Source organism: Lynx rufus, unplaced genomic scaffold, assembly GCF_022079265.1.
Source record: "Lynx rufus isolate CCGP_SWC_20201006 ecotype Redwood Valley unplaced genomic scaffold, mLynRuf1.p SCAF_2, whole genome shotgun sequence".
Lineage (NCBI taxonomy): Eukaryota > Metazoa > Chordata > Mammalia > Carnivora > Felidae > Lynx > Lynx rufus.
In genome coordinates, this window is record NW_025814834.1 from 7,917,246 (window position 1) to 7,930,123 (window position 12,878).

A 12,878-nucleotide genomic window follows, 5' to 3' on the forward strand; every position below is an offset into this window, starting at 1 on the left:
ATTCACTGTCAGTATTGCTTATTCTTGGGCCAAGCTCTTCATCTGGATTTGGACTTTGTTTTTAAGGTTCTTTAACTTTTTTGTTCCTTTATGCTTGATTTTTTTTTTCTGTAGATGGTTGTGCTTGCTTTTATCCTCTGCAATGATTTACAAAGTAGACATCCTGTTTTGAATTCTGTTAATGGTCCCCTTTAGTTTTTCATGAAAATCATTAAACCCACATTTATATTATTATCAAAATCAAAATCACAAACAATAACTTGAGGCTCCTTCCTAAGAGAGACCAAGAATTTCGCCCATTTGCTTTTCCCCTGGCTTCCTCTGCCCTTTCTGGGTCTCCGTTAACATAGTCTGAGAGCACTTTCCTCAACTGGACCGTTAAGACCACCAAAACATCCTCTCTCCAGAATTCCTTCAGCTTTCTGTTTGCTGCTCTCTTGCCATCAGGTGTTTAGACCTTGACCCTCACCCTCTTCCCCAGCTGGGGTCACGTTACACACTGTCTCTTCCCCCTGGGCTGGCTCCTCCCCCCACCGCCTGTCTGTCTCCACGGCAGCCGGGCCCCCCCTGCAGGGCTGTGGTTTGAATTTCAGCCCCAGGGTATGGAGTGTGCGTGTTTCTTGTGCGTGTGTATGGTGTGTGTGTGTTTGGGGGGTTGTTGGGTGTGTGTATGTTGTGTGTGTGTGTGTATACTAGGAGGGGTGTACGGTGGGTGGGTGGTGTGGTGTGTGGTGTGTGTGTGTGTGTGTATTGGGGATGTTGGGGGTATGTGCATGTTGGGCGTGTGGCACGTGTTGTGTATGGTGTATGTGTGTGTCTGTGCAGTGTGTGTAGTGTGTATGTGTGTGGTGTGTGTGTAGGTCTGTTGGGGAGGTGTTGGTGTATATGTGGGGTGTGTTGTATGGTGTGTCTGTGTGTCTGTGCAGTGTGTGTGGTGTGTGTGTATGTGTGTAGGTCTGTTGGGGGGTGTTGGGGGTGCTGTGTGTGTGTGTTTTGTGTGTGTGTAGGTCTGTTGGGGGGTGTTGGGGGTGTTGTGTTTGTGTGCGTGTGTGTGTGTGTAGGTCTGTTGGGGGGTGTTGGAGGTGCTGTGTGTGTATGCGGGGGTGTGTGTGTGTGTAGGTCTGTTGGGGGTGTTCGGGGTGTTGTGTGTGTGTGTGGGGGGGGGGTGTTGGGGGTGGTGTGTTGGTGTGCGTGTGTGTGTGTGTAGGTCTGTTGGGGGGTGTTGGAGGTGCTGTGTGTGTATGCGGGGGTGTGTGTGTGTGTAGGTCTGTTGGGGGTGTTCGGGGTGTTGTGTGTGTGTGTGGGGGGGGGTGTTGGGGGTGGTGTGTTGGTGTGCGTGTGTGTGTGTAGGTCTGTTGGGGGTGTTCGGGGTGTTTGTGTGTGTGTGTGTGTGTGTGTGTGTAGGTCTGTTGGGGGGTGTTGGGGGTGGTGTGTGTGTGTGCGGGTATATGCGTGTGTGTGTGTGTGTGTAGGTCTGTTGGGGGGTGTTGGGGGTGTTGTGTTGGTGTGCGTGTGTGTGTGTAGGTCTGTTGGGGGTGTTCGGGGTGTTTGTGTGTGTGTGTGTGTGTGTGTAGGTCTGTTGGGGGGTGTTGGGGGTGGTGTGTGTGTGTGCGGGTATATGCGTGTGTGTGTGTGTAGGTCTGTTAGGGGGTGTTGGGGGTGTGTGTGCGGGTGTGTGCGCGTGTGCAGGGTGGTTTGGGGTTTGCGCACCGTCTTGGGCGGCACAGGGAGCGCTTCCCCCCACCTCACACGCAGCTGCTGCGCCTCGCTCCTCCGGCCGACGAACTGCGGATCCGGAACCGGACAGACTTGTCATCTCCCGGGCTGCTCGGCTCGCCAAGGCCTCTCTCGCGGGCCTTCACCCCGTTCGTTTAATCCGCGGGGGAGCCCCGTGAGGCCTTCGGACGTGCGCAGGACCAAACAAGCTTCCAGGTGTCCTGTTGGTCCGGCTCAGAGAAGGCGCCCCGCACCTGGGTGGACACCAGGGGGCGCCATCGCTCCGGAAAGATCAAGGGCTCCCTTGGGACAAAGGCCGACGAGGCTGGACAGAAGGCAGGCGAGAAAGGCAGGGGCATCGAGGTGCCCCGTGGAGCACGTGCGGATTGGGGCACGGACCCCAGGCTTGAGTGCTCAGCGTGAGATGGGGGCCCCGGCCGAGCCTTGAGTCCTGCGCGCGGAGCCCGGGGAGGGACAACAGGACTCCCTCTCCCGGCTTGGTGCTCAGGTCAGTTGGTCTGTGGGCTCAGTTCGCACGTGCTTCCGGACCCCGGAGGTCCGGTACTGGTGTGAATTCTGAGCGTGCGCAGAGACGCCAGACCGGGCGACCGGCGGCAGCAGCCTCCTGGAGGCACACGGCCCGGAAGAGACTGCTGCAGGACAGCTGCCCCAGCTGCTCAGGATCTACCTCCTTTTCCCGCGGTGAAGTAGGGGTGTGCAAGTTTGTGAGCTCAAGCACCCCAACAGTAAAAACTTGGGTGTTATTTATTTGTGCATTAAATACAAGCACTTCCGTATTCACAAAACTGTAAGAGCCTGGGTGGCTCAGTCGGTTAAGCCTCTGACTCTTGATTTCAGCTCAAGCCATGATCTCACGGTTTGTGAGTTCCAGCCCCATGTGAGGCTCTGCACTGACAGTGCTGAGCCTGCTTGGGATTCTCTCTCTCTCTGCCCCTCACCTGTTCGCTTTCTCTCTAAAATAAATAAATGTAAGAAATAAATACATACATACATACATACATACAATTGTAAGTTTGTGTGTGTGTATAGATATAGATGTAGATATAGATACAAATGTAAATATAGATATAGATATAGATATACACTTTCCTCCCAGGCCCTGTGCTAGGCCCACATTCCCATATACAGTGCACGAGCCCAAAGATTGGACCTAAACTCAAGGAAAAGGTTTATAGATCATTTTTTGAGGCTGGAGATGGGTTGACATCTAGCAGGATGTTTGTGAAAGCTATTATCTTGAGATGAGGGGTTTCAGGTGGCTCTTTTTAGTTGTTGCATTTTTTGGTTGTACTTGCGTTGTATGCAACGCAGAGGTAGTGTGCATACGTATGTATCTATGAGTGTATATATATGCATGTATGTATATGTGTGTACGTATGTGTACGTGTATACACACACACAAATGTTCACAGCAGCGGTATTCATAATAACCAAAAAGTAGAAACGACCTAAATGCCCGTCAGCTGGTGAACGGCTAAGTAAAAATGGCATCTTCATACGTTGGAGTATTATTCATCTGTAAATGAAGCAGTGACTCACGCTAACAGTATAAATGAAGCTGAAAAAATGTCAGCCCAAGTAAAAGAAGCCAGACACAAAAGGTCACGTGTTGGATGGTTCCACTTACATGAAAAGTCCAGAAGGAGCACACCCCTGTAGGAACAGAAGGTACGTTCTGAGTGGTCGGCTAGGGGCTGAAGTGGGAGCGTGAGGGGAAGCAGGGAGTGCCGATCTCTTTTCGGGGCTGGGAAAACCGTCTCCAATTGGTTGTGATGATGGTTCACAGCTCTGAATGTCTGGAAAACCACTGAATTATAAACTTTATTTATTTATTTTTTGAATTGTATACTATAAATGGGTAAAGTGGGCACCTGGTGGCTCAGTCGGTTGAGCGTCCAACTCTTGATCTCGGCTCAGGTCATGATCCCAGGGTTGTGGGATCGAGCCCCACATCAGGTTCCACACTGGGTGTAGAGTCTCTTTGAGATTCTATCTCTCTCTTCCCCACTCACTCTCTCTCTCTCAAAATAAAAAATAAAATAAATGGGTGAAGTATATGGTATGTGAACTCGATCTCAATAAATTTGTTATTTAAAGAACAATAAAGTGGGGTGCCTGTGTGGCTCGGTCGGCTGAGGGTCCAATTCTTGACTTTGGGTCAAGTCATGATCTCACAGTTCATGAGTTCAAGCCCCATGTCGGGCTCTGCACTGGGCATAGAGCCTGCTTGGGATTCTCTCTCCCTCTCTCTCTGCACCTCCCCGGCTCATGTATGCTATCTCTCTCGAAATAAGTAAATAAGCTGGGGCACCCAGGAGGGTCAGTTTGTTAAGCGTCCAACTTTGGCTCAGGTCATGATCTCACTGTCTGTGAGCCCCGAGTCGGGCTCTGTGCCGACAGCTCAGAGCCTGGAGCCTGTTTCTGATTCTGTCTGTCTCTCTCTCTCTCTCTCTCTCTGCCCCTCCCCCACTTGTGCTCTGTCTCTCTTGCTCTCAAAAATAAATAGACATAAAAAAATTTTTAATAAATAAATACGCTTTTAAAAAAAGATTCTAAAAAACAATAAGATTATTTCAAAAGGGAGAAGAATTTCAAGAACCGCAAGAAAGAAAACTCTTACAATAAATCGGGCACTCAGAACGCAGCCCCATGCTTGGCTAGACCGCTAGCAGGAGTGGTGTTTCCTAAGCTGCGCACAGAGCTGGGTGGACCAGCCCAGGTGCCAGGCGGCCTGGCCCCCTTCCCTGGCCCCACCCCCACCAGCTGGGAGGCTTGGACGGTGATAATCTCAGCATCCTCCTCCAGAAAAAGGGAGCAATCCTAGTCGTACCTGGTGGGGTGGCTGCGAGGACGCACGGCCTGATGTCTGGGCCTGGCCAGCGGGAGGGCTATGGTTCCTATGAGACAGCGCACACCCGCTCCACCTCCTGGGTGCCAGGCTTCCCAGATTGTGAACAAAACCACAATCTCAATGACAGTGATACTCGAATTACCTCAGCCTGCAGCCTCGGGCCACCCCTTCGTAGTCACTCCCAATTTCAGGGAAATCCCAGAGGCACACACTTTCTTCTCTTTTCCTCCAGGCTGACCGTCAATGGCTTCCAAGCCCAAAGGGGACATTGGCCACTGCCACACTGTCAATACCAACCCCCCCCCCAGAGATGCTGTTCTGCTGGGCACACGTGATCTCCGGGCGCCTGTGTCTAGAGCTGGGGTGGCAGGCAACACATGTCCCTAAGTGGTGCTGCTGGGCCAAATCCGCGGTCTCCAGGAGCTGCTGTGGGGAGCTGCTCTGGCCTCTGGACCTTGAACTCAATCCACATGGGCGGAGGAAGGGCAGAGGTGAAGGGTGGCAGATGACTCCAGGCCATCTCCTCCCTCCTCATCACACTGTGTCTGTCCTTTTCTCTTATCCTTACAGGCCACCCAACACCTCTGCACTCCCCCAAAACTCTTCCTCCTTCAGCCACGCACAAAGATCTTTGTGTTTGTCAACTTCTACTAATAGATGACCAGAGAGGTCATCAGCTCCCAGGTCCATAAAAGTAATCCCATTTGGGCAGAGCCAGAATGCTCTGTGATGGCAAGTTCTTCCTGGGCAAGCATGGGGTCGTTCTTGTTTTGATGTTCCCAGTATCTAATCTAGTTACTGGCGTGCCCTAGATGTTCTACTGAAGTTTGTGGAAGGCCAAGGGCAAGCTGAAGGCTACTGCTCCTGCAGATGGGAGGTTGGCTAACTCTCGCGGGTGAGTCCCCGGGAGTGACTCTGGGGGGCTGCTCACAGAAGGGCCAGGGGCCACAAGCAGGCCACATTCTGTTATCGTTAAGTCAAACTGGAGAGGCTGGCCCGGGGGTGCTGGCTTTTGTCCCCTGGGATGGTCTCCGAAACAAAGAGTACTCAGGGCAGCTCTCATCCAAGGAGAGATTCCTCCAGGAAGTGCCCTTTCTCAGCTCTGGGCTTCCTCCCTGCACATCTCTGCTCAAAAGCAACAGAAGTGGCTGTTCAATCTCTGACGCTGCCACCATCAAAGTTTTAAGACTTCCTTTATGACCCTACAAAGCCCATTCTCCCTGGCTTACTGCTTCCATCTGTCCTCTGGCAATGTTCCCACTCCGTGGTCTTTTCCTGTGACGGGAAAGTCTCTCTGACCCTTTGCAGTTAAGACAACCATCTTAGGATATGTGTGGTTAAACAAATATCTTGGCTCCTCTGAGCCCCAGTTTCTTATCTGCAAAGTGGGGATGATATCTAATTCAGAGTCCTCTGGAGAAGATTGGTTTTGCCCTAATAATGTCTTAGCTGTTGGCACAGTTAATACTTAATAAATGGTGAGAAGAACAATAAAATGTGCATAGGCTTCTTTGGCAAAGTGCATCGAATACAGGGGTGAATTTGAAGCTATAGTCTTTCTCTTTTTCTAAGTTTTCATGTACTTACTTTTTTAGTAATTTCTGCACCCCACATGGGGCTCGATCTCACGACACTGAGACCAAGAGCTGCATGCTCTTCCGACTGAGCCAGCCAGGTGCCATGAAGCTATAGTCTTTCCTAGGTTGTAATTATTCCAAGCAAACATGCTTCGCAGAAACAGAATTTTAAAGAAGATACCTGACATCATTCAGGCAGAGGGGTGTTAGTTCATCTAATACAGAAGCAAATGCTATCGACCCTATCTTCCAGGAACATCCTGACCACACCTGGCCAGTCTTCTACTCCCAGCCTGTTCAAGCCACCTGCATCGCATGCTGGACAATCAGCAGAGAATCCTAGTGAGCCTCCACGCTCCTGGTCTCCCTCCCTCTCTTCTCCGTGCACAAGCCCGAGTAACCAGTCCCACCCCGGGACTTTGCACCTGCCGTTTGCTCAGTCTGGACGGAATACCACGTCCCCAGGTATTCTCATGGGGCATTCGCTTATTCAGATCTCTGCTCAAATGCCAACTGATCATCTTATCGGCAATACCTTTCCACGTTAGTGCCCCACGCACTGGTTACCCTCTTACCCTGCTTTGTTTTGCCTCTGACGTTTATATTACGTGCGTCTTTGTTTAGTGCTTGCCTTTCCCACTAGAATGTAAATTTCATAGGGCAGGATTTTGTCTTGTTTATACCGAAAGTCCAGTGTCTAGACTATAAAACACGGTAAGTGCTCAATAAATATTTGTCAAATGAATAAATCATCATGTTTACAGCCAAGTCCTGGATAACTGCTCGGTTACGAGCAAGTTTAAAAAACACATAAGTTGATGGAAGTGGCTTTTGCCAGTTCTGAAAATACAATCTGTCTTTTAAAATGTACCTCCCATACAAACTACAATGAGCTATTGCCTCCCACCTGTCAGCATGGCTAAAAGCAACAACACACTAGAAACAACAAGTGTTAGCTAGAATGTGGAGTAAAAGGAATTCTCCTGCGCTGATGGTGGGCGTGCAAACTGGTGCGGCCACTGTGGGAAACAGTATGGAGGGTCCTCAAGAAGTAAAAAATAGAACTACCTTATGATCCAGCAATTGCACTACTGGGTATTTATCCAAAGAATACAAGAACACTAATTCAAAGGGATACATGCACCCCTATGTTTATAGCAGCATTATTTACAATAGCTAAGATATGGAAGCAGCTCATGTCCATCGATAGCTGAAGGGATAAAGGAGATGTGGAACAGGGGCACCTGGGTGGCTCAGTCAGTTAGGCGCCCGACTTCGGCTCACATCATGATCTCGGTTTGTGAGTTCGAGCCCCACGTCAGGCTCTGTGCTGACAGCTCAGAGCCTGGAGCCTGCTTCTGATTCTGTGTCTCCCTCTCTCTGTCTCTCCCCCACTCATGCTCTGTCTCTCTCTCTCTCTCTCTCTCTCAAAAATAAACAAACATTAGAAACATTTTTTTAAAAAGATGTGGAATATATGTATACATATATGTGAATATTATTCAGCCATAAGAAAGAATGATATCTTGCCATTTGTAATGACATGGATGGAGCTTAGAGAGTATAATGCTAAGTGAAATAAGTCGGTCAGAGAAAGACAAATAACATATGATTTCACTTATATGTGGAATTTAAGACACAAAAAAACAAGCAAAGGAAAAAACTGAGAGAGAGACAAATCAAGAAACGGACTCTTAATTATAGGGAACAAACTGATAGTTATCAGAGGTGAGGGGATGGGGGGTGGGTTAAACGGGTGATGGGGATTAAGGAGTGCCCTTGTAATGAGCACCGGGTGATGTATGGAAGTGTTGAATTACTATATTGTACACTTGAAGCTAATATAACACTGTATATTAACTAACTGGAGTTAAAATAAAAACTGTAAATAAATAAAATGTATCTCCTGTTTAAAAAAAAAAACCCTGCAAAGCCCTGTGAACAGGAAGAACATCCCAGGTGTCTCAAGAAGGTGTCTGAGGGCTTTCCCAAGTACTCAAAGAAACCGCTGGGGTATGGCTTACTCTCAGAAAAGGGAACTCAGGGAGCACCTGGGGGGCTCATTCAGTTGAGTGTCTGACTTCATGATCTCAGGGTTGGTGAGTTCAAGCCCCGTGTTGGGCTCTGTGCTGACAGCTCAGAGCCTGGAGCCTCCTGCTTCGGATTCCGTCTCCCTCTCTCTCTGCCCCTCCCCCGCTTGTGCTCTGTGTCTCTCTCAAAAATAAATAAACATTTTAAAAGTTAAGAAGAAGAAAGAAAGAAAGAAAAAAGAAGAAAGAAGAAGAAAGAGAGAAAGAAAGAAAGAAAGAAAGAAAGAAAGAAAAGGGAAGTCAGGGCCATGAAGAAGAAAATCAGATGCTCCGGAGACACAGCAGGAAGCCGGATCCACTGAGTCATTCCTGGACCCCTGCCCTCCGGGAAGGCCCTCGGGGCACCACCAAGACCGCCTTCCCTGCCTGAAGTGCAGCGTTCTGAAGGTGAGTTCAAAGCCCCTTTGGTGCTAAAGCCACAGCCAAACGTTGTGTTTGAAGGGGGAGTGGAAAGAGAAGCAAATAATTGGGTCTGTAAGTTTCATTTTTTAAAAAATCAATAGAGTGGTGGCTATATTTGTCAAAATTCATTGAACTATCGAACATCTCCAATGAGTGAGCACACTTATATGTAAATTGTACCTCGGTACAGTTGAGTGGAAAATGACCAAAAAAGAGGTAACCAGAAGGAGGGGAGAGACAGGTGACAGCCATGCTCTCAGCCCAGGGGAAGCTGCCCGCGGAGGTAAGAAGTGAGGGCCTGCAGGAGAAGCAAAAGCGGCGAACCGGCCACCGCGCAGCTATACCCTGCTTTTTACAGAATGTAAACTTTTATTAGGAGGTAATCTTTGTTGCTGACCCTCACGCTTGTACATTTCTTCACGTTCCAGACGAAACAAGCACTGTCCAGTAAGTTCTACCACCACCAAAACTCGAAGGGTCCTCAGTTAAGCGAGGATAGAACGACTGTACAATTTGTTCCAAACATGGTGACACTTAAGGTTACCCAATAATTCTCGACTACCTTCAGTCATTCTTTATTAAAAAGAAAAAAAAAAAAAAAGTCTGGCGGGGTCTTTAACATCCTTGCTAGTTTGGGCTTCAGGAAAGAAAAAGCTGGCAAGGAGGAAACCACAGCCCACTGGTGCCCTCTGGTGGGAAAGTGGGAGGACTGCATGGGATTGCCAAAGTTGGAGGAGCGACGCTCAGACTACAGCTCAGGGGGTCTGCTAAAAGGGGCGGGCTGGGCCCTACCCCCAGTTTCTAAAGGGGAAGGTCCCAGGTGGGTCCTGGGAATGCGCATGTCTAACAAGTTCCCAGGTGCCACTGCCTCTGAGGCTGCTGTTCCCGGGGCCGCACGGAGAATCACTGCGTTAGGTTTGTCTACCCCAACACCTTGCTTTTCTCATACTAGACCGCGAGGAAATTAATCAAAACAAGCATTTTCCTACAACGCAACAGAAGTTTATGGGTGACTTTTTTGTAGGTTCCAAATTTTTGCAGCGGGGTTGTAACTTTTGGATTTGTTTTTAGCAAAACCAAAAGACCTAAGGCACGTCAGTTATTGGAGAATGGTTACCGCAGTGTCCTTCCAAGAGACATAGGCGAGCCCACTTTTGCAAAGTTGGACTGTGCACTTCAGAGCTTGGGCCCTTCTTTGTCTTTTTAATTGCCTTCCATCAAAGGCCACGCCAGGAGGGTTGTGCCCGGACCCTGCAGTGGGGGCTCCCCAAACACAGGCTTGAGTCAAAGATGAGCCACCTGTCCCTCTAGGCTGGTGCTCTCATCCTCTGCCTGGGGGCTCCAGAGCCCTCTTCTCTTGCCACCCCAGGCCGTTGCTCTCATCTTCTCCCCCTGCTCCTCCAAGAGCTCTTGAGACCTGGGCCTGACCCCTGCCCTGTTTGTCTGCTAATGGGTCAGGTTTGGGGCTGCAGTTGAGGAGACCGTCAGCTCCCTCTGGCTTTGCAGAAAGAACTCCGGACACCTCACGGACCAGGGGAAAAATGGGCTGTGGGAGTGGGGTGGGGTTGAAGCAGCATTTCCAAGGCCACGGGGACTTTCTCTGCATCAACTTTGTCTCTAAGGGTCGGCCAGTTTCTCTCAGACCTGCTAGAACCATGAGATTGGCAGTTCCCACACCTCTCACCTCCCAGCATTACCATCAGAGACGAACTGGGGGCTTGGGGGGGCAATCTGAAGGGAAAAATCCCAGGGATGGACCCCATCTGGTCTAGCTGGGGTCAAGGACCCACCTCAGGCCCACTGACCATGGCCAGAGTCCAGGGGTCTTGTGATGCGGGCATCCCATCCCCACGAAGAGCACTTGCATTCGGTTGCTGTGGGGCCGGATTCACCCTCCCAGCGGGGGCTGGGCAAAGTGCGTGTCCCAGCAGCTGGGTGGGCCTGGGGTATAATTCCCCCGGCTCCCCAGGGTTGGTGCTTGCCATGGTCAGGCTGCCGTCAGCGGCTGGCTCTCCCTCTGGCTGCAGCAGACATAAGCCATCTGAGCTCTGCACATGGCTGCCTGCCCCTTCCTGCACAGCAGGTGGGGGCGCTTGAGAAGGGCAGTGCCTACTGTTGAGTGCTCCATACCACATGACCAGAGGGAAGGTGCTGGGGGAAAGGGGACCGTCCCCCTGGAGGACGGAGCCACCGGAGGGCCTCAAGGTGGCCAGATGATGGAACTGCCTCCAATCCCCCACCTTCTCCCTGGGAGACCATGGACACTCTCTCTCCTTCCACGGAGACTGGGGAGATAAGGGTCCTGCTCTGGCTGATGCCCAAGAAGTGGGCTTCCTGCTGCCAAGGGCCAGGCCCTGACCAGGGTGGGGAAGACCTCTGGGCCTACAGGAGGCTAGTCTGTAAAAGTGCATTCACCCGCCGGGGGCCCTGCCTAGGCTGCACCAGCCCCAGGCTGACACCCTGTTCTCGATCCCAGCAGCGAGCTTTCCTTCCCAGAAGCTTGGGGGTTCTTGCCCCCTCCCCAGACAGAAGCAGTCCTGAGGGTAGAGCACTGGGTGACTTTGCCAAGCAGCCCTGGGCTTGGGGCCCGGCTCTCCCAACCAGCCGAAAGCCTCCCTAAGCACGTGGTTCCCGTCCACAGATACCTTGCTGGGGTCCAGTGACCCACAAGACAACCCCCTAGGAGAGCACATCAAGAGGCCAGGGCTGACCTTGCCCACTGCCCACATGCCCCTCGTGGGTCCTGGAAAACCCACGCTCTCCCCACAGGCCAGGTTGGGCCACTGCTAAGCCTGGCCCCGCCTGCCCCCCAGGTGCCCCGGGTGACTACGAGATCTGCTTGGAAGGGCTCTGGACTTGCCCCAGCGCAGCACCCACGAACTGAAATAACTCACAGGCCCTCACCAAGCCCTGTGTCTCAAATGCCATGGGCTGCTCTTGGAGATGGGTAGTGGTGGTTACAGAGAGTGCCAGACTCTCCCATCATTTCCAGATTTGCTCAGCAACCTAACCATGTCTGGGAGGCTAAGTAATGGCCCCTTAAAGAAGCCCACATCCTAATTCCGGAACCTGGGAGTATTTTGCCTTACGAGGCAAAGGAGACTTTGCAGATGTCATCACACCTCAAGGGTACAGACCTTGAAATGGGGAAATGATTCTGGATTATGTGGTGTGCCCAGTGTCCTCGCAAGGGGCCTTAAAAATGGAGGAGTGAGGGAGACGGGTCCCTCAGAGGGAGACATGAGCACAGAAGAAAAGCACAGAGATGCACTCTGCGGGCTTTGAAGGTAGAAGAAGGGGGTCACGAGTCAAGGAGAATGTGGGCACCTCTAGAAGCTGGAAAAAGTCAGGAAACAGATATTCCCCTGCAGCTTCCAGAAGGGAAGGCTCCCACGCCAACACTTTTGATTTGTTGGTCTTCTTAACCTACCGAACTGTATGGTAAATTTGTGTGGTTTTAAGCCACAAAGTTTCAGTAACTCGTTCCAGCAGCACTAGAAAACTAATATGCCGTGACAGCCTGGCTGCTCAAGAGAGAAAATTTCAGAGCTGCCGCAGGGTTTTTAACTTTTTGTAACAGCTTTGTGGAGATGTAATTCACATATCATGCGATTCTCCATTTGAAGTGCGCAGGTCACCAAAGAATTTTAAGGGTTTGTTGGTGTTGCTGTTGCTGTTGTTGTTTACAACCTCTGAAGTAACCATCATTAACCAACTCCAAGGGGTGCCTGGCTGGCTCAGTCCGTAGAGCACGAAACTGGCCATCTCGGGGTTGTGAGTTCGAGCCCCACGCTAGGTGTAGAGATTAATTAAAAACAAAACCTTTTTTAGAACACACTGACAACATTCCAAGTACATCTCAGGGGCCTGTGCAAAATATTTTGCATCTTATCAGTGGTTATGAAACAAACGACTGATATCAAGTAGCTCATCCTCGTCCGGTTGTGCTTCCTGACGCAGAGGTTCAACGTGAGGTGAGAGGAAGTGAACTTGGTCTTGGCTTACCAGTTGGCAGCAGAAGCCCTCTTGGGAGAGGAGCAGAAAAACGCCTTGACATGTTGGGGGAAAGGCGAGCTTGGAGAACACGGAGGGGACAAACATTCGGTCATCAGGGCTGGCTGAGCTGTTCTGTCGGGGACAAGGAGGGAGAGAATGAAGAGAGAGGGCCAGAGAAGCTGGGGCCGGAGGGCCGGCCATGCCAGCAAAGGAGGAGGAGGGACA